This window comes from Bos indicus x Bos taurus, chromosome 3, assembly GCF_003369695.1.
Source record: "Bos indicus x Bos taurus breed Angus x Brahman F1 hybrid chromosome 3, Bos_hybrid_MaternalHap_v2.0, whole genome shotgun sequence".
Taxonomy (NCBI): domain Eukaryota; kingdom Metazoa; phylum Chordata; class Mammalia; order Artiodactyla; family Bovidae; genus Bos; species Bos indicus x Bos taurus.
Window position 1 is genome coordinate 12,833,499 of NC_040078.1, and position 23,542 is coordinate 12,857,040.

At 41.2% G+C, this 23,542-nt stretch overlaps 2 long non-coding RNA genes across 2 annotated transcripts; both read right to left on the bottom strand.

Moving 5' to 3' along the window:
* Positions 1–744: 744 nt before the first annotated feature.
* LOC113884670 lies at positions 745–8,380 on the bottom strand. Its single transcript, XR_003508967.1, has 3 exons — positions 6,857–8,380; positions 6,251–6,428; positions 745–1,518 (listed from the first exon to the last, which is right to left on the bottom strand). It is a non-coding gene; the product is annotated as an uncharacterized LOC113884670 (long non-coding RNA).
* A 12,115-nt stretch (positions 8,381–20,495) lies between these two features.
* LOC113884674 lies at positions 20,496–22,804 on the bottom strand. The gene is made up of 2 exons (XR_003508968.1): positions 21,767–22,804; positions 20,496–21,627 (listed from the first exon to the last, which is right to left on the bottom strand). It is a non-coding gene; the product is annotated as an uncharacterized LOC113884674 (long non-coding RNA).
* Between the last annotated feature and the right edge of the window lie 738 nt (positions 22,805–23,542).

The following is a 23,542-nucleotide window of genomic DNA, read 5'->3' on the forward strand; positions in this document are numbered from 1 at the left end:
GGAAGTGTTCTCCCCGTCCTACTCCTCCGCCATCTTGGCTCCTCCTCCATATTGAGTCTTGAAGTATAAGCTAAGGTTGTATGAGCCATCTTGAACTGCAACTATTAAAATACTGTTTATTTCATGGATATGGATATCTCATATTTTTAGAGATTTTAAAATAGATTTTAACTCCTAGTGTATGACTTTAAAAATGCAATTCACATTTAATAAGCATACATAGTGGTACTGCCTGCTTAAAATCTTTTGTCTTTCACAACCCTGCCATAAAAAGTTTGTAGACTACTCATATAGACTCTATTTCTTTGCCTTCTCTACCTTTTAATGGTTTTGATGATAACCATCCTATTTTCAGTTTTGCTAGTAGTTTTCTATAAATAAATAAAAATGAATTTGAACCTGTTTTTCCTCTTATCATAAATGCTATGCATAGAATGCTATTTCCTTTCCCATATTCAATGAAAACTGACTATGTTTCCTCTCTTTCTGCCAATTCTCAGTTTTGGTTGATATAATTTGAGGTTTTATATACAGTTTATATGGGTTTCCCACATGGCACTAGTAGTAAAGAACCCGCCTGCCAATGCAGGAGACATAACAGACGTGGGTTTGATCCCTGGGTTGAGAAGATCCCTTGGAGGACAGTATGGAACCCATTCCAGTATTCTTGCCTGGAGAATCCCATGGACAGAGGAGCCTGGCAGGCTACAGTCCATAGCGTTTCAAAGAGTCGGACACGACTAAAATGACTTAGTAAGTACAGCACACATACAGTTTATATAGTTACTGAATCTTGTTTATTTTGTGTCTTCTGTTTTCCAAAAATTTAAAAATATTTACATTACAAGTTTGCTTCTCTAGCAGTTTAAGAGTAATGTGCTGAAGCGGGGCCAAGATCAAGTTGTTTTAAGAAAAAAAGGGGGTTCAATGTCAGGATTTCATGTACTAAGACTGGAATTTAATCTAGAAAATCTCAGGAAAGTGGGAGCCAGAGCCATTTCTACTGTTTACATCATTCCCCCTATTTTAAAGCAGTGTTACAGCAAACTTTGGTCTGTCAGAAATACATTCAGCTGCTAGTAAGAGATATAATCATGATGGCCTAAATAAATTGCAATCTTGTTTTTCTCTTGTTTTCAGATAAACTCTATAAGAATCAATGCAAACCAAGCCATGGTAATTCTATGAAGCACCAAGTTCCCAGAGTCCTTATTTTTTTCTGTTCATTGATGTGTGGTTTCCATTCTTGGGGGCTTCCCTGGTGGCTCAGATGGTAAAGCATCCGTCTGCAATGCAGGAGACCTGGGTTCGATTCCTGGGTGGGGAGGATCCCCTGGAGAAGGAAATGGCAATCCACTCCAGCACTCTTGCCTGGAAAATCCCACGGATGGAGGAGCCTGATAGCTACAGTCCATGGGGTCGCAAAAAGTCGGACATGACTGAATGACTTCACTTCACTCACTTCCATTCCTGAGGTCACAGGATGGCTGCTGGAGCCCTAACCATCATGTACAAGTTCTGGACATTGCAAAAAAGAGAAGAAGGGATGGGTAAGAGGCTTTTTCTCAAGTCCCACCCAATGACTTCTGCTTGTATCTCATTGCCTTGCCCTGTATTATTAAGAGTTCTGAGAAATGTCCATTTTTAGTTAAGCACGTCACTACCACCAAATATATAGATAGAAAGGATAGAGAGTAGGTAGGCAACTAGGAGTTTCAGCCATAACACCCTTAAACATGATTCTTTGAGCATTTATATGGCTTTACTCCTGTTAAGATAGTTCCCTAGAAGTAGAATTTCAAAATCAAAATGTGCTTCCCCAAAACACTGTGCATGTTTACATTCCCACAAGCAGTGTATGAGAGTTCCCATTTTTCCATAGCCTTGCCAATATTGGCCATTATTAGCTTGATTATCAATTTGATATATGAAAATCGGTATCTTTTTCACTTTTCATTTCCCTGATAACTGGTGAATTTGAGCTTCTTTTTACAAGTTAACTTATTGACTTTTACAAATTGGGGTTTGTCTAGGCAAAATACTCTTTCAACTAAGTCACCCTTCACCCCCTCATCCAAACTACCAAACCAAGACTAGGTTTGTAAAGAGTATTCAGAGCTAGAGATGTGTAGAAAGTTGATTGAGCCTATAAAGATAAGTTCTATGACATAGCGTCTGAAAGGGAAATTGAGTTTTATTCTGGACCATGTGAAATTCTAATGAGGAAGAAAAGGCCAAGGGAGACGCTTGTTAATCAGAGTCATAAGATCTGGGTGAAGAGAGAGACAGAAAAGTGATTGTTTAGGATGTTCTGGGAAGTTGTTGATTCAATTCCCATACTTGGCTCACAATGAGGGTCTTTATCTGGAGTTACTCCTGATAGCAGTAGAAATGTCTGAGAAGAGGAAGAAATCAGCTCAGTTCCTGCCAAAGGCTTGGTTGACTTATGGTATTACAGACTCATCCAGCCTGAATAGAAAGATACTTTTTTTTTTTTTTTGATTTTCTACCCAACATAAAAACCCCACATGTTCTACCAATTAATGACACCCCGTCACTTGTCACTGAATAACTCAAAGATAAAAAATTTGTCTGTTCAGGCACCTCTTGGAATTCACGCTTGCATAACTCATTTGACAACTTATTAAACATGCTCTGAAACTCACTTGTATATCCTAGAATGGTCAAAAGCCCTGCTTGGTCTTCATTTGACCTCTATATCCTCATATATTTGACCTATATTTGACCTCTACATCCTCATAGTCCCTTCCTGGGGCTTTCTCCATTGCTAAATCCCTCCAGATATTTCAGATCCTCCCTATTTGCATTCCACTGAAATGATCCAGTTGAACCAACCATCTTATTGGACTAATAACTTCACTGAACTTCCGGAGGTTGTCATACAAGGAATTACACTGCATAGCCTCTACCATTTTGTTGACACTCCCCTCGCTGTCTATTTCCTTTCAAAGTCAAGTTCTCCTGACAAGTGACTCTTCCCTTAAAGTGAGGTGACCAGTCTTTTCACTCCGATTGCCTGTCTCATGTCTTCAAGATGCCTTTCTAAATCCTTGAAATTTTGGTGAATAAGATTTTCTCCATCTAATTACAACTTCTTAGAAAAATATTTGTAGCCCCTTGCAAATTTTCTCCTACAAGTTGAGAAAGAAAAAACAAATCACAGTATTTACTTGTGGAACTGGGCTCCTCTGTCCTGTGTAATATCACACTCTCTGCTTTTTATAATGGTTAGAGAAGAACTCTTCTGTGGGAACACTTTCAATAATTCTGTAACTTTTTGGTCTTTTATGTCTCTGGCCCTTTTCTTGAGTACATGAATTAATCAAATATGGCTTTCCCTATCCAACCCAGGTACAAGTCCCACTGCATCAGTAGAATGCTTGGTTCAAACTGGGAAATATGCAACTGTTGTTTGATCGAATATGGCAGCATTCAGGTTTAGAGAAGATCTTATGCCACTCATCCTGCCTGTTCAGAGTCAGGAACCAGCCTGGTATCATGCTCCTGCTCACTAGAAGAGAGTGGTTCTTTGGTGGGTGTGCTTTCTCTTACAAGAAGAGCAGAGTAGTTTGCCTACAAGGTGTCTTAACTGTAGATCTAAAACTACTCATCACTCTGACTCCCCTCATTTCTTTATCTTAATCTCTGGACTCCCAAGGTGGAGTTTGCTTCTGGTGCAGTCTGAAGCACAATACCCTCTCCTGATTTAGGTGAAACAAGTCAGTAGGATTTTTTTGCCTCCCAGGATCCAGGCAGTACTTTGGTTACACAAATCTACACCATATATATTAGGGCTTCTAGGTACTAAGGGCAGGTGTCATTCCTATGACAACTTCTCTCCTTCATCCCACAAACACAAAAATTAATTAGTGGATACTGTATATGTCAATGCTTCTTACAAATTTGGTCTGAGGCCTCTTCTGTGGTTAGAGGTGGGAGCTCTTTCTTCCACTACATGGAAGGTTGCTTTGTAGAAATCTAGCTTTAGAGGTTCAACATACTTCCATTGGTCTCCAGCTGAATTGATATCGTCCGCCTCCCATCCAACCCAATATTTTATAATATTGCTACCATCTCTTCTTCCTCCTCAAATTGCTCCATCAAGAACAATAATCTGGTGGTCCATCTGGTGAAGTCCAGGCCTCGTCTGGTCTGTAAGATCTTATTATAAATTCTCCTGCTATGCCATGGTCTAGTGAGCAATGCCCTCATCACTTTCATCATCTTACTAAGTAAATCTCTCTAATCTCAACACATGTGTAGAGGCCTCTTCTTCCTCTTGAGCGATATGTGGTCAGAAACCTAATAGGCAAGTCTTTCTGACTGTCAACATTACCAAACATCTGTGAAAATCCTTTCAGACATTGACTTCACAGAGAAAGAGGCATTTGCAGCTTTAAACCCAGGTATGGTCTATAATGCTAGGTACTACAGACTTTCTTTAATCTCTGTCAATTCTATGTCTCCAAAGCCATACTGTGGAATGCCTTCAGTCACAGGCACTACATTTTTTGCTAATGTTTCTTATTTCTGTTAACAGCCTACCTGATGGTTGTTCCCTTAGTTGAAAAATCAGCTTCAGGAAACTCTTTTTCATTAGATGAAACAGGTAGGAAGCCCATGTCAGCCCAGTGTTGGTCACAGGCCTCCTTTCCCTTCCAGGAAAGTTTCCAGTTTCTAAGGAATTGTGGTTCTATTGGATGAACACTAACTTCCAGATTACAGATTCAGGAGTAATTTGTTAGAATTTATTCACTCAATTATGCTCACAAGACAATATTTCAATGTGGGAGAATCAAATGTATCTTATTTAAAATTTAATCATACATAGATATATGCTGTATGCATCTTGTCCCAAGTTCAACAAATGTTAAAACATATTATACCCAGTTATGATGCATTTACCTACAAATACAAAAATACTTAGAAATCGTGGTGTCTCTTTCCTTATGACAGGGCATAAGGTAAGACAAAATTGCTTTTAACTTTGAGGGGATATATGGATATTCCCTGAATGATTAAACTCCTGGAAACTTTGTCAGAATCATCAATTTTTATGAGATTTATAATCTATTTTTCTTTTGTTTTCTGTTGTATGAAGGCATCTAGGGTAACTTCTACTTCCTTCTCACTACAACAGCAGGATGGAATCCCTATGGTAGATGAGCACAATGGCAGATAAAATGAGATATGATCAGCAGAACAGCTTAGATGCAAAACAACTTAATTCCTGTGGCTGGATGCAAACTGAGCAAGTCCATTCATAGGACACCCAGGAAGCTTTTCTTCAGCAGAACTCAGTGGGCAGCTCTGAGCAGATCATCTGCAGGGACAATAACATTCAACTTTAAGGGATCTGTGTGCTTGAGTGGGCTCCAAAAGCAGCCCAGAGATCAGGGAAGGAACAAATTATTTTGAGCAAATGTTTTATATCTTCCAACAAAAATTAATGAACAGCTGTGAGGAAACAACTCTTGACTTAGTTATATAGGTGATGGAACAGAGAGCAAACACCTCTGCCCTCAAATTGCCTGTAGTCTATTGAGGGAGCAATAATGCTGAAACTAAGGATGCTGGTAGGCGCAACTAGCATTTATGGACAGGATCAGGTATGAAAGGGAAGTTAAAAGAAGAGAGAAGGTCCTTCATACAAGCTTCATCTGTTCACTTTTTAGAAAAGAAATAAGGAAAGCAGGTGTTTTACAGACTGATGAGTTCTGTAGGAGAGCCATCCAGGACCCAGACTCTGGTCTGTACCTCGGAAGACAGTGAATGTGGAAGCTGAAGGGAACATTGTGAGAGGCAGAGGGAGTTGAGGTGGCAGAGGCACCTGGGTCTCCCCATTTCACCCTGGATGGGTATGTGGTAGATGAGAATGCCATCAATAGACAGATTTATGGAACTCATCAGGTCTCATCCACCCAGATCAGATCTTCTCTTCTGTATCATGGAACCATTCAGTTTCCCTTCCAGACCACATGTTCAATGCCTTTTCAGAGAGTTTGCACCTCTAGTGTTTGTAAGCCTTTCCCATCTGCTTTTGGCTGTGTGGCAAATGAACAGTCTTTCTATTTATGGACCATGACTTTTGGGTAGATACTTGTCCATATTTGTTGATCTTTTTCTGCTTTCACTACTACCCCTACTCATTTTACTTTTTAAAATAGCATTTTAAAAACATTATAAAAGGAAAATAAGCTCTGATGAGCAGCATTAATATTTTTGTTACCATTATTGTTGTCCCAAGAACCTCAGTAGGGGCTGGAGGGATAAGGCACTCTGTCCAATCATCACTCCATGGTTCCTTCCCCACATTGCTCCACCCTGTTGGGTCCAGTTCTGGAACTTTTATTTTCATACACTGGCCAGAGTTCCACTGGAGCAGAATGACTGAAGTAAGTGGATCCCTGTGACAACAAGAAAAACATAATATTCACTGAGAGAGTGAGAATGAGAGAAAAGATAGAAAGAAAAGATAGTTGTAAGAGAGGATCTCAGGAAAATTGTCAGTCAGGAAAAACCAAAGTCCTTGTATGGATAATAGGGTGATTAAAAAGTGCATGAAGCTTTTCAACATAGACACAGGGTAGAGGAGGAACAGGAAGACGGCAGAGCACGGTCAAAGGACATCTCAGCTAAATTTAGGAACAGGCAAATGGACGCAGGACTGAAGTGCTCTGGTCACTCTGTAATCACAGTTCTCTGCCTGGCTTGATATAGATAAGGGAAAAGTAGAAAGACAGAAAAAGATGTTGTGTATATTAGTCAGGATACTCCAGAGAAATAGAATCAAAAGACTGTATATAGAAAGATTTATGTTAAGGAATTGGCTTACATTATTATAAAGGCTGGTAAGTCTAAACTTCAGGGTAAATGATCCAGGCTGGAGAACCAGAGATCTGTTGCTGTAGTTCAAATTCAAAGGCTATTAGGGGGGAAGACACAGGGAGGAACCAATGTTACATTACCCTATAGGGAAAGGAGATTAGCTCAGATCAGTAACTGCACAGTTCAGAGAGACAACCCTGCTCTCCTACTCATCTGGAAGAAAATGTTCTCAGATCCTTAGAATCCTCCTTTGAACTACAATCTGCATATTGTTGGAGTAGACTTAGTTATAACTCACACACTGGCAGGGCTGTACACGTGTTTGTGTGTATGTGTGGGTGTGTGTATGTGTGGGTGTGTGTATGTGCAGGTGTGTGTATGTGCGGGTGTGTGTATGAGCATGCATGTGTGTATGTTTCTTTTCAGAGGCTAAGGTTTTAGTAAAGTTAGTTTCCTCTAATCTCTGGAAGTCTAACTGCTATAGGTTGAGCTTTCTGGCCAAGCTGGGGAAATTTAAAGTGAGTGAGATCTGAGATACACTTTTGTTCCTTTTGAATTAGTAATTTAGGCAAATAGGAGGCTGCTTTGTTTATATGGGGATAATGATGGTAACAGAAAAAAAGGAGAGAGAAAATATCGTACAATAACAGATAACCTTGCAATATTATCCATGGGCCCAGGTAAACTAGACAAAATTACTCCAGTCTTTCCCATGAAACAAAACACATTTATTGCCAGATTACAGATGTAGTAATAGCTTCTGCTTTCATTTCCTATGGGAAAAAATGATTCATCCCTTTCCCATCAAGCTGTATGTTGTAAAAAAAGGAACTTGATAAGTTGCAATATATTAATAGAGTGGCAAGAGAGCTCTAGAGGATATACAAGGAGCATGTCCTCTGGTGTGAAGCCAGAGAGAGGCATGAGGATGGGGCACTGTTCCAGACAATCAAAATAAGGTGGGGGTGTGGTAAGAAGCTGAGAAAAAAGTATGATGACTTGGAGAACGCTTCTTCAGTTTCCTTAACAATAAGGATTAGAAACAGTGAATATTTAATTATTGTTTTCTTACCTCTGAAGGTTATGACAATAAAATGAAATTACTGCATGTGAGGTGCTTAGCATAGGAATTGACATCTTATAAGCACTGGGTCAACTACCCTAGGGAGTAGGAGAGGAAAAAGTCAAGGCAAAGGCCCAGGTTTCTGGAATAGGTCATTGACTGAGAGTAGGAACCTAACATTGGTTTGGAGATTGAAGACAATGAATGGGGCATTGACCATGTTGTAAATGACCCCTAGTGGAGATGCCTAGCAGAGAGTTGGATGCAGGGTCTGATGCTAAGCAGAGGGTGTAGGGTGGAGATATAAACTTGGACAGTAGCAGCATGTGAATGCTATTTGGAGCCCATAGAGTAGCTATCCTAGAGAGAGTGAAAATGCATTAAAGGGAGTCTCTGACAAAAACAATTGACCAAGATAATCACAATAGTATGATCACTCACCTAGAGCCAGACATCCTGGAATGTGAAGTCAAGTGGGCCTTAGAAAGCATCACTACGAACAAAGCTAATGGAGGTGATGGAATTCCAGTTGAGCTATTCCAAATCCTGAAAGATGATGCTGTGAAAGTGCTGCACTTAATATGCCAGCAAATTTGGAAAACTCAGCAGTGGCCACAGGACTGGAAAAGATCAGTTTTCACTCCAATCCCAAAGAAAGGCAATGCCAAAGAATGCTCAAACTACCACACAATTGCACTCATCTCACATGCTAGTAAAGTAATGCTCAAAATTCTTCAAGCCAGGCTTCAGCAATATGTGAACCATGAACTTCCAGATATTCAAGCTGGTTTTAGAAAAGGAACTCAGAGGATTGATCTCAGAGGAACATTTGATCTCAGAGGACCCAGAGATCAAATTGCCAACATCTGCTGGATCATCGAAAAAGCAAGAGAGTTCCAGAAAAACATTTATTTTTGCTTTATTGACTATGCCAAAGCCTTTGACTGTGTGGATCACAAGAAACTGTGGAAAATTCTTCAAGAGATGGGAATACTAGACCATCTGACCTGCCTCTTGAGAAACCTATATGCAGGTCAGGAAGCAACAGTTAGAACTGGACATGGAACAACAGACTGGTTCCAAATAGGAAAAGGAGTGCGTCAAGGCTGTGTATTGTCACCCTGCTTGTTTAACTTCTATGCAGAGTACATCATGAGAAACACTGGGCTGCAAGAAGCATGAGCTGGAATCAAAACTGCCGGGAGAAATATCAATAACCTCAGATATGCAGATGACACTACCCTTATGGCAGAAAGTGAAGAAGAACTATAAGGCCTCTTGATGAGAGTGAAAGAGGAGAGTGAAAAAATTGGCTTAAAGCTCAAAACTCAGAAAACAAAGATCATGGCATCTGGTCCCATCACCTCATGGGAAATAGATGGGGAAACAGTGTCAGACTTTATTTTTTGGGGGCTTCAAAATTACTGCAGATGGTGACTGCAGCCATGAAATTAAAAGACACTTACTCCTTGGAAGGAAAGTTATGACCAACCTAGATAGCATATTGAAAAGCAGAGACACTACTTTGCCAACAAAGGTCTGGTCTGTCTAGTCAAGGCTATGGTTTTTCCAGTGGTCATGTATGGATGTGAGAATTGGATTGTGAAGCAAGCTGAGCACCAAAGAATTGGTGCTTTTGAACTGTGGTGTTGGAGAAAACTCTTGAGAGTCCCTTGGACTGCAAGGAGATCCAACTAGTCCATTCTGAAGGAGATCAGCCCTGGGGTTTCTTTGGAAGGAATGATGCTAAAGCTGAAACTCCAGTAGTTTGGCCACCTCATGCGAAGAGTTGACTCATTGGAAGACTCTGATGCTGGGAGGGATTGGGGGCAGGAGGAGAAGGGGACAATAGAGGATGAGATGGTTGGATGGCATCACTGACTCGGTGGTCGTGAGTCTGAGTGAACTCCAGGGGTTGGTGATTGACAGGGAGGCCTGGCGTGCTGCGATTTATGGGGTCACAAAGAGTCGGACACGACTGAGTGACTGAACTGAACTGTGACAAAAACACTGGGAGCACTGATATTGTAGAAAGCATTGAGATAGAGGAAGAGCAGCCAACAAAGGAGCCTAAGGGGGATGGTAGAGGGGTATGAGGAGGCCTAGGGTGTATGATATCAAGGAAACCAAAGGAAAAGAGACTTTAGGAAAGACTTTCTGACTTCTATTAGGAAAGAAGAGTCAACAGTGTCAAATGTTGGAACAGTTGCTGGTTATCTCGTGATGCTCAAAGGAGTCAGGGTGAAGGGATGCTGAGGAGTGAGTCCCTTGGAGGAACTGTAGAAGTTGCTATCATGTGGGAGAGGGAGAAACAGGACAATAGTTAGAGGTGCAAATTCAAGGGAGTGTTTAAAAGTGTACTGAGTACAGACAAGGCAAAGGCACCCCACTCCAGTGCTCTTGCCTGGAAAATCCCATCGATAGAGGAGCCTGGTAGGCTGCAGTCCATGGGGTTTTGAAGGGTCGGACACGACTGAGCGACTTCACTTTAACTTTTCACTTTCCTGCATTGGAGAAGGAAATGGCAGCCCACTCCAGTGTCCTTGCCTGGAGAATCCCAGGGACGGGGGAGCCTGGTGGGCTGCCGTCTATGGGGTCGCAAAGAGTTGGACACGACTGAAGCGACTTAGCAGCAGTAGCAGAGAATGTTTAAGGACTACTGGAAAGGAGTTAGAGGCATCAGTGAAGCATGCCATAGAAAGAGGAAGTACATTAGACAGTAAAGTTCCTGAAAAGGGGCAAGAAGAAGGGGCTTAAAACACAGGTGAAAGTATCAACTTTAGATTCTAGGAGCTCAGTGTCATTTGTGGGGGCAGAAGAGAACAGGTGTAAATAAATGTGGGTCAGTTAAAATTTAAGTGATAGGGATTTGAAGGCATCACTTTTTCTTTTTCCCAAAGAAAGTATTTTATTGTGTTTAAAATTTGGGGGGAAAGTTATTTATAAGAGTATAAAACATGGTAACCGAAACTTCTGGGTTGAAGTTTTGAGAAGTAGCGCCTCATCTGGTCCTTCTATCACTCACCAGAGAGATCAATCATAGCTCTTTCAAATTCTAAGCCAACAGAACAGTTTCATCCTTTGTTGTTTCAAACACATGGTTGCAGAAGGCCTCACTTTTTAAATGCTTTTGTTCATTTTTGTCTGGACTGTCTTTGTTGCTCCGAATGGGCTTTCTCTAGTTGTGGTGAGCAGGGGCTTCTCTCTGCTTGCTGTAAGGGGGCTTCTCCTTGTCGTAGTGTCTCTTATTGCAGAGCGTGGGCTCTAGGGCACATGGGCTTCAGTAGTTGCTGCTCGTGGGCTTTAGAGTGGGGGCTCAGTAGTTGTGGCACCTGGGATTAGTTACCCCAAGGCATATGGGATCTTCCCTGACCAGGGGTTGAACCCATGTCCCCTGCATTAGTAGGTGGACTCTTAACCACTGGACAACCTCAGAAGTGCAAGGCATCACTTTCTGACTTCTATCTGTGTTTCCTGATAAACAGGAGGCTCTTTCATTACCCAAGAGTGGCAAGGTAGAATGGAGGATTGGAAGGATATGAAAAAAAGTTAGTAGTATAATGAAAAAAAGTTAGTAGTGTGTTAAAAAATAAAGATGAGCTGTGGAACTCAATTACTTGGATTTGAATCTTGGTTCTGATACTTCCCAGCTGTGTGGACTTGATTATATGATTTAGTCTTTCTATGTCTCCTTTTACTAATCTGTGAAATGAGGATAATGATAGCTATCTCACAGTGTGTTTTTGAGGATTCAATGAATCTAAAGCATGTAGACTAATTAGGACAATACATGGCACATGGCAAGCACTCAATAAATGTTCGGTTCAGTTAAGTTCAGTTCAGTCGCTCAGTCGTGTCCGACTCTTTGCAACCCCATGAATCGCAGCACGCCAGGCCTCCCTGTCCATCACCAACTCCCGGAGTTCACTCAGACTCATATCCATCGAGTCAGTGAGGCCATCCAGCCATTTCATCCTCTGGCATCCCCTTCTCCTCCTGCCCCCAATCCCTCCCAGCATCAGAGTCTTTTCCAATGAATCAACTCTTCGCATGAGATGGCCAAAGTACTGGAGTTTCAGCTTTAGCATCATTCCTTCCAAAGAACACCCAGGGCTGATCTCCTTCAGAATGGACTGGTTGGATCTCCTTGCAGTCTGAGGGACTCTCAAGAGTTTTCTCCAACACCACAGTTCAAAAGCATCAATTCTTCGGCACTCAGCTTTCTTTATAGTCCAACTCTCACATCCATACATGACCACAGGAAAAACCATAGCCTTGACTAGACGGACCTTTGCTGGCAAAGTAATGTCTCTGCTTTTGAATATGCTATCTACATTGGTCATAACTTTCCTCCCAAGGAGTAAGTGTCTTTTAATTTCATGGCTGCAGTCACCATCTGCAGTGATTTTGGAGCCCCCCAAAATAAAATCTGACACTGTTTCCACTGTTTCCCCATCTATTTCCCATGAAGTAATGGGACTGGATGCCATGATCTTCGTTTTCTGAATGTTGAGCTTTAATGTTAGCTGTTACTAATGCACATTATCTTTAAATAGCTACTAAGCACATAGCTGAGTGCTGAGTGGTGTTAAAGATTGGTTGAGGCTGCTGCTGCTGCTGCTAAGTTGGGTCAGTCGATAGTGTTAATTCATAATGACTTTGTCAAGGAAGGTTGATGATTCTTCCAGGCAACTTGAGTACAGAGGTGGAGGTGAGTTGGATCAATCTAGGATTGCCAAGTAGGTGAGAACACATTTTTATTCCAATTTATTTGCTCATTTCTCCCTTGATCTATCACTATTTATGTCCTATGATAAATTTGTGCAGAATGTTTTAGCATGGAAATTAGCTAATACTTAGATAAATACAATTCTTCCTCATGACTTTCCATCTGAATTATCCTGAGAAAGCTTTAACTCAAATTGTCAATATATTTCACCATCAATATCAATATTATAATATTACAATGCCAGTTGTTATGGACTGAACTATGTCTTCCCAAAATTCATATGTTGAAGCCACCCCAGTGTGATTGTCTTTGGAGACACAGCCTTTAAAGAGGTAATTTAAGGTTACTGCTACTGCCACTGCTGCTTCTAAGTCGCTTCAGTCGTGTTCGACTCTGTGTGACCCCATAGATGGCAGCCCACCAGGCTCTCCTGTCCCTGGGATTCTCTAGGCAAGAACACTGGAGTGGGTTGCCATTTCCTTCTCCAATGCGTGAAAGTGGAAAATGAGAGTGAAGTCATTCAGTTGTGTCCAACTCTTATCGACCCCATGGACTGCAGCCTACCAGGCTCCTCCATCCATGGGATTTTCCAGGCAACAGTACTGGAGTGGGGTGCCATTGCCTTCTCCAAATTTAAGGTTAAATGAGGTCATAAAAGTGGGGTCCTGATACAATATGATTGGCATCCTTATAAGAACAGGCAGGGACAGTAATGATGTGTGCATGTGCAGGAGAAAGACCACGTGAAGACATTGAAAGAAGGTGGCCTTCTGAAAACTAAGAATAGAGGTCTCAGGAAAAGCCAAACCTGCCAACACTTTGATCTTGGACTTTCAGCTTCTAATACTGTGACAAAATTCCTATTGTTTAAATGACATTCTGCAGTATCTTGTTATGGTAGCCTTAGCAGACTAATACACCTGTGTTACAGCATACCTCTATATAGTGGTAGGTACAAACTGAAAAATAAGAGCCTGCTCCCTGAGGAATATCCTTCTTGTTTGTAGATGGAAAAGTTCTTGTTGGCATTTTGTACCCCGGACGGTATGAGAGAATATGCCTAGTTTCGGGTCATTTCTGCATTGCTTCAATTCCCCCCATATTCACTAATTCCGTGGACCCAGGTGGCTACCTCAGGTGAGTGAACCAAGAAATATACTTGTCAGTTTCAGTCACTCTTACTGGAAAGGGGTTCTTTTGATGTGCTTCAAAATTCGTTCCTTATATTCCCATAGTCATTCCTGTGGGGCCACATTCCATACAGATATCATATTAGAACAGTTTTCCGTTATACTTCTACTTGATTAAATGGCTAGACCACTAGCCACTTCCCTTGAATCAATAAAAAGTCAAACTTGAACCATTTTATTTTTATTTCCTTCAATCAAGCTGTTGTCTTTCCAAGCAAGATGTCAGCTATTCATCGTGGAACTGCCATTCATAAAGCAAGCAGATTTTTGTTGGTCAATAGTTGCTCATAAGCCACTTGTCAAGTGGCCCAAGTGGCCATAGGATTTAGCAATTCCCAGGTGTTTCCAAAGTTAGGCCGTGGGGGAAAGACTACACCTACTTATGAATTCTCCATTCTCTCCTCTAGTAGCATATTCATCTATAAATCATTTCCATTTTATTTTGGAACTCTTCTTGGCATTGTCCTCTCTGTTAGAATATTTCTGATATTGCTCAAGACATTTTGAGTATTTCAGTATAATTTTACAATTTTCAGTCATAAGAGCAATTTTAACTAGCATCCAATAGCAAGCTTGTTGTCTCCCAAATAGTTGCCTCTCAAATTTCTGGTCCAAAATCCTACCAGCCAGCAGTGACTTTTATGTATTATTCACTGACTATTTCCTTAAGCCCCTACTCTTTCCTCAACATGGGGCTACTGTACAGAAAATTTGTTTGTGTTATCACTACAGTGTCAGCTACAAATTGGCATTTGCCATCTACCTCTATAAGAATTAAATCATGTGCTGCTGTAGCTGATGACTTTCAACATCTACTGAAGGTATTTCAGAGTGAAGAGTAAAAATGAGGCACTCTGTGCTCTGGGAAAAACTGGCAGAACAAATCTTCATATAGTTAGATATTTTCAGGAGCTGATTTTATGAGCCTAATTCTTGTATTTCCTCATATCTAGTAAAGCACTAAATTCCTTTAAGGTGATGATTGCTCCTAATGATAGCAGAGACCTTTTACAAAGAAATATGTGTTTGATTGCATGTACTACCCCTTCACCAAAATCACATATATACTGATTTCTCCCTTCCCCACCCGTCTCCCTACCCCCATCTTTGGAGCAGTTTCTCAAACCTATGTGAGATACTATCTCCCTGGCTATAGTCCTCATTTGGCCCCAAATAAAACCCAACTCACAACTTTCACTTTGTACATTTTTTTAAGGTGTCACCAGCTAGATACCAATTGAGTATTAAAGTACTAATCTCTTTTAGCCCACCAGATAGTCTATGCCATTTCAAATGAATGATTTGTGGACCCAGGCAATCTTATTGTTTCTCACTTAGCATGTTCTATCAATATTGACTGAATGGTATATGTACATATCTCATCTATTTTACAGTATTCATAGGGGAATCATTTCCAACTTAGACATGATATTCACCCCCATAATATATCAAAGCAAAAGAGTCAAAACATTTTTTCATTGTATATATTCAAACATTCTAATTTTCATCCAAACTGTCACCATAATCTCATCACCTGTTATATTACTATATCCCCCAATTGAACTGTAGCCCCTATTAGGATTTTGTCAATCGGTTTTGGAATGACAGTTAATGGGAATCCCAGTCAGAGTTTCAGAAATAGCATTTCTCTACTCCCTGACCATGTTACCAACCATATGCCCCTGGGTCTCCTTTGGTCAGTTCTTCTCTTGAATAGACAGTAGGATCATTGCCCCAGGTGCTTTGAGGTCAAATTTCTCATTCTCAACTTTGTTTTCTAGATTTTTAAATTTCTCAAAACTAGAGTGAATAAAGCAGATTTTTGGAGCTCCTTAACTGTTGTGGGACCAGCAGGGGTTCCCATTAGTCCATCTAACTTCCAAGAGAGCTGCATTGACATTTTTTACACTATTAAAATCTGCTTTATTCATCTCACTTCTTAAAAACCATTTAAAGATTTCCCACCCTCCTAGGATGTTCCCTTGACTCTTCTCATTCAGTTTCACATTCACTTGTAAATTACTCTAATTCTGTTCATTATCTGTTGTTTCAGCATAATTTCTCTTTTGGATCGCAATCCTGAGGCTAGCAGTTGTGGCTTGAAGTGTTTGGAATTCAACGTTGGCCCAGCACCAGGATACACCCTAGCATTCTCTATAATTTTTATTTTAGCTATTACAGATAACAATTACCAATGGATTGAATATCTAGCCTTTTTCTTGCTACTTTGAATTTTCTCATGCATTCAATAAACCAGCTCTTCAGGAGTTGGATCCATCATTTCTAAATTTAATTGACAACTTCAACCTCTAATAACTGGATTGCAGCACAGCTGTAATTCCATACTACTGGTGACATTGAGGACATATAGGAATCAAAGATTTCTCGTCCTTGGCCTCTCATTCTTAGTTTTCTCAAACCATTCTTAGTTTTCTCAGTCTTTCCAGTGAGCAAAACTGTTGCATGGAGTCCCTCTTCCGGCACCAACTGTGAGAGGCAGGCTCACTGTTAGGTTAGGAGGCACTGTCCACACAAGAACACTTACACATCTGGCACTAACTGCAAGTCCAGCCACCCTCAAGTTTTGATAGCTTTGTTAGAACGACTCATGAACTCCTTTTTTCCCTTTCTAAAAAACATTTTTAGTTGTGGTGGTCACAGAACTCCTTTGTTACAAGGACTGTGAAAATTTCATATTTTATGGCAAGACAAAAAATGTAAACTTAAAAAATGTTCTCTACCCTTTGGCCATGTCTCCTCTTCCATGTATTGTGTATTTGCATTGTGCATTGGCGAAACCTTCCCATGGGCAGAAATACCTTTTCAATCTTAAAGAACAACATTCTCTTAGTGCCAACAAGAAAACTCCTTAAAAGAAACATTGCTTCTTGATCTATAAATGGTCCCAATGACCCATCACTTTGTACTTAAAGATCTGGATTTTGAAGATTGGTATCTGCAATGATATCAATTGATATCATTTAATGCACAGCCCTCTGTCTCAGAAGCCCGTGTAACTGTGTTTTGATGTCTAATGGGCAGTACAGTTCTTGGAGCTTTATGAGAAACTGTTCCCAGGTTATAACTCTCAATTTGGCTTGAATAAAATTTTCTACACAGGGAACTGTATTCAATATCCTGTGATAAACCATAATGGAAAAGAATATGAAAAAGAATATATACATTTCTATACAGCAGAAATTGGCATATCATTGTGAATCAACTATACTTCTATGAAATAAAAAAAAAATCTATTTCTTTCTTAGACTGATTTTTTTTCATCAGCAGGACTCAGGACTCACAGACTCACTGAAGTCTATTATATTCAAGTGTTGGGTTAGTTGCTCAGTTGTGTCTGGCTCTTTGCAACCCCATAGACTATAGCTCACCAGCCTCCTCTGTCCATGGAATTTTCCAGGCAAAAATACTGGAGTGAGAAGCCATTCCCTTCTCCAGGGGATCTTCTCAACCCAGGGATCAAACCCAGGTCTCCTGCATTGCAGGCAGATTCTTTACCATCTGAGCCACCAAGGAAGCCCCAAGATTACAGTTTATTACAAGGAAAAATACAGATTAAAATTAGGGAAAAATACAGAGGGCAAAGTTCAGAAAAACATAGCATCTCATCATGGAGTCAGGATAGCATTACTGTTTCCAGCATCAGTGTGTAACAATACACACAGCATGTCAACCAGGAAAGCGTGCTTGTGCAGATTCTCAACATCAGGAAGAAACGAGAGCTTAGGCCTGTACATGCAAGGGACTTCTTTTAATGGAAGAGGATAGCTTTATTTCTTTGCCAGGAAAAGGGGTATATAGCATACTCTTGCCTCTAAAAACTATGTGTCCCAACTTGGACAGGACAGCGAGAAGTTTTATAGTAATGGTTCAAAGAGCATGTGATCAGCTCTTGGACTTTCTTCAGACGAATTGGTGGTGAGGTAAGTAGGAGTCTCCATTATCAACCTTCAGGTTCCAACTGGGGTCTACATGCTTGTGGGCAGCATAACGTCATTAATCATTAAATTTTCCCATCTGGAGGGGGTTTCAGTATCTGCAAAACAGCTAAAAAATATTATGTAAAATAGATAGTGGGAATTTGCTGTATAACACAGGGAGCTCAATTGGGTGCTTTGTGACAACCGAGAGGAGTGGGATGGGGTGGAAGTGGGAGGCAGGTTTAGGAGGGAGGGGACATATGTGTACTTATGACTGATTCACATTGTTGTATGGCAAAAACCAATACAACAGTGTAAAGCAATTATCTCTCAATTAAAAATAAATTTGTAAAATGTCAGACAATATTTTTGTGTGTATCTGTAGATTGGGAACTAGGACCTTGTCCCAAGGCTACACTATTGTTTATCTTACTGTTTTGTTTCCTCCTGGTCTCACATCCTTTTCTTTCTCTAATAAACAACTGCTGGAATCTCAGGAAGGTCATGGAAGCTGAATGAAGGCTGTTTCTTGTAATCAAAGAAAAGGAGACACAGAAGGGCTTTGTGCCCAGAAGCTGCATGGGGCCCTGCTCAGTATCACTTTCAATAAATACCCACCTCCAGGTAAAAGGAGAGCACTGAATTAGGTGAAATACGGACATCGGTGGAAATGGGCTCCTCCAGGGAGCCACCAAAGAGGCCAATAATGACAGTTCTTTGCACAAGAACCTTTAAAAAGAGCTCCAGCCCTGTTCTGCTCTTTCAAGTGGCTGCTAGACTGCTAGTTTTACCATGAATTCAAGCTGTTATTTTTCAAAACTACAAGGGAGGTACAGAGTAAAGGGTGGGACTGAGGCAAGTTAAAACACCACAAAGCTCTCTGTTCTTACTGAGACTAAGCTGTTTTTCTTTAATATATTCCCCTTGGGGTGCTGCAAGCCATTGGTTAATTTTCAGAGTTCTGAAAAGTACTCTAATGTTAACAGGTTTTCCTTATTTGAAACCAAGATTTTTTTCCAAGTTAGATATTTTCCAGTTAAACTTACAAAATTTATTGCTAGTTTTTCTTCCCTAGTGATATTTCCATAGATTCATAAATCACTTTTGTCTTTTCAAAATTCATCCTCATGGTACACTGAAAAGAAGCTATTAAATGTCTTCCCTATCTCCACCCCTAGAACAGCAATTTGTGTTTTTAATACAATAATTTGTCTGTATCAAGAGCTACATTTCTTATTTTTGTATCAGCTGTAATTATATCTCTTTCATGAGATGCTTTTGTTTTTTCTTATCTGATTGTAATCCCAGAGGTTCCTTACCTTACATACTAAAAAATATAAATACCAACAAATAAAAATAACAGGTTTTCTCAGTGCTTTTATGGAAAAGAGAATTTTGAAGGCTTTTACCCCCACCATTTTCTATACTTTACACTTTAACATGTGTGTTGAATTATATTCTTTTCTCTTCTTAAAGCTAAAGTTGTTCAGTGTTTATATACTCCCCCTTTAATGATCCATTGAAACCACCTGTTATCCTGGTATTATTTTATGAAATTTTGTTCTTTTTAATTAAAAATATTTTTAATAGTAAATAGGTCTAAAGGATGAGGGAAAGAGAAACAGATATTCAAAGATCATCCTCCTGTGAGCCTGCTCCTAGAGCTGCTTTTTCCTCCCTATAACCTAGCCCAGTGTGGTTATCTTGGGCGCAGTGGTCATGAAAAAGAGTACATGCTCAGAGCATGTACTCCGTCTTCCCCTTATCCTATCCCTTATCCTTCCGGGTTGCAGTATCCTCCCCATATCTTCTTTCTTCTCAGGCTTCTCACAGTCCTGACTTGAGTTTCTCAGAATCAACACTCTCCTTCCCTTCCTGGGCATGTCCATGTTTAAGCTGGTGCTGACAGCTTGTGAACATCTTGCCAGGGCTTCCCAGGTAGCACTAGTGGTAAAGAACCCACTTGCCAATGCAGGAGACAAAAGATATGCAAGTTCAATCCCTGGGTCAGGAAGATGCCCCTGGAGAAGGGCATGGCAACCCCTCCAGAATTCTTGCCTGGAGAATCCCATGGACAGGGGAGCCTGGCAGGCTATAGTCCACGGGGTTGAAAAGAGTTGGACATGACTGAAGTGACTTAGCAGCATGAACGTGTAAGGTGGACAAGTTATTTAATCCTCTGGACATCTGGGATGCTTATTCATAAACTATGTGTAATTCTTAGATAATACAGTTATTCTGAGGGTTCAAGTCAATGTATTACAGATTAATTGAAATGATGCATGTAAAGCCATATAATATTAGTAAATATTGCCAAACCTGGAGGCTATAGGGTCATAATACTGATTCCCAGAAAAAGTTAAATGCCAATATTTGCACTGGGGATGTGAAGAGATCACACTCTGAATAAGAAATTGCTTTGCTCATACCGTCTTATGTAAGCAATCAACAAGTTGAAGTTTATGAAAGGTCAGAAAGGAAACTGGCTCATTGATTGCGGCTGAGAGAGAACCCAAGCCTAGTTCAGGCTTTCTGTAAAGCTTGACTTCAGTGCCTGACCACAGGTTGACACTGGTGGTCAGGTCTGCCTGAGGCAGAGCTGTTAACCTAAGAAAACAGCGAAGCATAGTAAGTAGGTGGATATAAGGGTGGGATGTATGGAAACACCAAGGTAGTCATAACTGCAGGGAATGAGGCGTATCTAACATAATACCAGACAAATCATAGACCATGGCTATTTCCACATTTATTCTATAATTATTTACTGAGTTCACACTGTAGGTACTGGAGATGAGATGAAAGGCTTTTCTCTTCAGTGGTGAGGCTGTCTCCTTGGAATAAATTTGTTGGCCAGAGGTCAAATAAGAACTGATTTGCTAGCTCCACCCTGGAAGAATCATGTAAAATGCCCCTAGAGCTCGAGCTTTTACTTTTCTCTTGCCTCTGTCCATTCTGATGATTTCTCGGTAGCTGCACAGGTGGCAGGCTGTTGGGAAGCCCAGTACAAAATAGCCGGTTGGAGGAAGTCCTTGGGAAAATGGCGAAGGGCCAGAAATACCCTGGCTTGATGTACCCAAGCAGAAAAACATCTCCTGCCTTTGATTATGCCCGGCGCCAAGATTTAATAACAAATATTAAGGATGTTACTTGAGAAAACAGGTTATGGGATAAGCTCATGGGTCACTTAGAGTGCGCTGTCCTTGAAATATTTTTACTGATTAGAGTATACAGCGCTCTGCTGGCTGTATACTCTAAGCTCTTTGTTCCTACTTCTATAAAAAGGCTTGACTGCAGAAATAAACTTGTCAGTCCTTGCAAGAGACTGTCCGAGTGTCCTTCTTTCAGGTTCGTCGCTTCCAAGTCCCGGGGAGAAAATCCCCAACATAGGCAGCCTGCACTGAGGCCCTGCTCAGGGGACCCCCATCTCTACTGGGCCTCTTTGACCCTGGGATATAACAGCCTCCTCCTTAGTGAGTGGCCTGGCCTCCTGGGAAGGGAGGGAATTGTGTAGAGCCAGGGAGAGGAATGGCTGACTTCTAGGAGCGCTCCTTGGATTCTGATGTCTTTGGTATACAAAAGGAGAAAAAAGCACTGTCTTGTAATTTGTGAATGTGCATTTTGTTTAGAGCTCTGGGATGAACAGAAAAAGCAAAATGGCCTTATGGTGGTGACAAGGCTGCAATGAGAGTACCATTTACCAGGTAGTTGAAGCTATTTTGTTGCATTAGCAGAGAAATCACTAGAATCTGGAGTGTCTCTGTGTCTGTTGGCAAGGAGGGAGGTAAGAAAGCCGTTTGCCTTATGGGCTCCACACACAAAGAAATGGAGGCCGGATCTGATGCATGAGTTCAGAGGTTCCTGTGGGTTGCACAATGTGGTATTAGGGTAAGAACAGTCAATAAAATTTTGTGTTAACACATATGAACGATTCTAGTTTTATATTATTTAAATACATGTTAAACTCAATCTTGTTTACTACCACACCTTCCTCTAGTACCTTTTTTTTCTTCCTCTTTAAAGATTAGCATCTTTGTAGATCTGAGCGCTTTGCCTTTCTTCTCTAAGTCTTCTTTAAACTTCACCGCAGCTGGTGCTCACTGTCAGCACCTGGGTGGGTCTCCCTGAAGCCTGAGGACCGAGCCGCCTCTCTCCCTGGTTCCCTCCTTTTCAGCAAGTGGGGAGTCTGGCTGGACTGTTGTTTAACCCTCAGCTGGCCAGAAGCCCCTGTTCTGCTAAACCCCTCTAAGTTCTTTCCTTCCCTTTTCCCAGGATAGGCAAGTTGGAGGATGAGCCTCCAGGAGCTTCTCAGATCCTGGTGATGAGACAGCAGTGCTGGAAGAGAAGCCCCTGGGGAGGTCAGAAACAGGGTGGGGAGCTGGTGGGAGCTCCTGCAGGGGAGAAGCTCTGGGCTGGGAGCCCGCAGCCCTGGTGCCAGGTGTGGCTCTGCCCTGTGTGACCCAGGACAGGTTCACCCCCTGGGGCATCTCTTGCTCTGTGACAGGAGGGGGCTGGGAATGTCCCCTCTAAGACCCCTCAGAGTTGTCATGTCCTGGGATTTAGGACATGTCATGTCCTGGGATTTAGCCACCTCTCCCCAACCTGGCTCTTCTGTGGGGACTTCAAGGCCTCTGCTCTGTCTCTTCACCCTGTCCTGTTCTATTCTTGTATCCTGACAGGGACTGACAACTGGTGAACCTGTTTAGGGAAGCACCTTCAAAGAGAAGACCCCTGACCATCCTGTGGTCACTTCTCAGCTTTCAAGGAGAGAGGGGTGCTCCTCTTTAAGCATCCCCTTGGGAATTCAGCCTGGCCCTCTATTTTCTCTGCCTCTGCTCCTGAGAGGGATCTCGGGACCCAGTGTCCTCAGACGACCTGCTGAAGGACATCACCTCCACCCCACACTGTGTGAAAACTTTGTCTACAAACCACCCTCAAGAAAATATGCTACAGGCTGGGCCCCTTAGAAGTGAAGTGAAGTCGCTCAGTCGTATCCGACTCTTTGTGACCCCATGGACTGTAGCCTACCAGGCTCCTCGGTCTATGGGATTTTCCAGGCAAGAGTACTGGAGTGGGTTGCCATTGCCTTCTCCAGGGGATCTTCCCAACCCAGGGATCAAACCCGGGTCTCCCACATTCTAGACAGATGCTTTACCATCTGAGCTACCAAGGAACTTAGAAGCAGCTAACTAATAATTCTCCCCAAGGTTTCTCAGTTCCTCTTGGTTTAGCAGAAAATTTAGCTACTTTCTTGTGGATCACAGGTGGTGAACTCTCTTGCTAATGATTGTGGGGAGTGACACAAACATTGCTTTGGCCAGAATTACCTGTGAAAATCTCTTAGGAAGGTAACATTGGAGCCTAAAATATTGTTCCTCAGTCAGACCAACTGCTCCATTTCCCCTTTTGGAAAAAAGGATGTTTCTGGAGCCTAGATTAAATGAGGCACTTATGGCTACTGCCCACTGTTATACTAAGAATTTTTTATTTAAACATTAGAATAATTTTATTTTTTATTTTTTTTATTTAATTTTATTTAATTTTATAATATTGTATTGGTTTTGCCATATATCAAAATGAATCTGCCACAGGTATAGAATAATTTTAATGTTTGATTCTCTTCAGTTATTTATAATCTTTTAAATGTTATTAGGTTCAGTTTGCTGATATTTTGCTGATCATTTTTGTGTCTGCATTTGTAAGATATATTGGTCTATAATTTTCTTGTGGTTTCCTTATCTGCTTTTGGTATCAGTGTAATATTATGCTCAAGAAC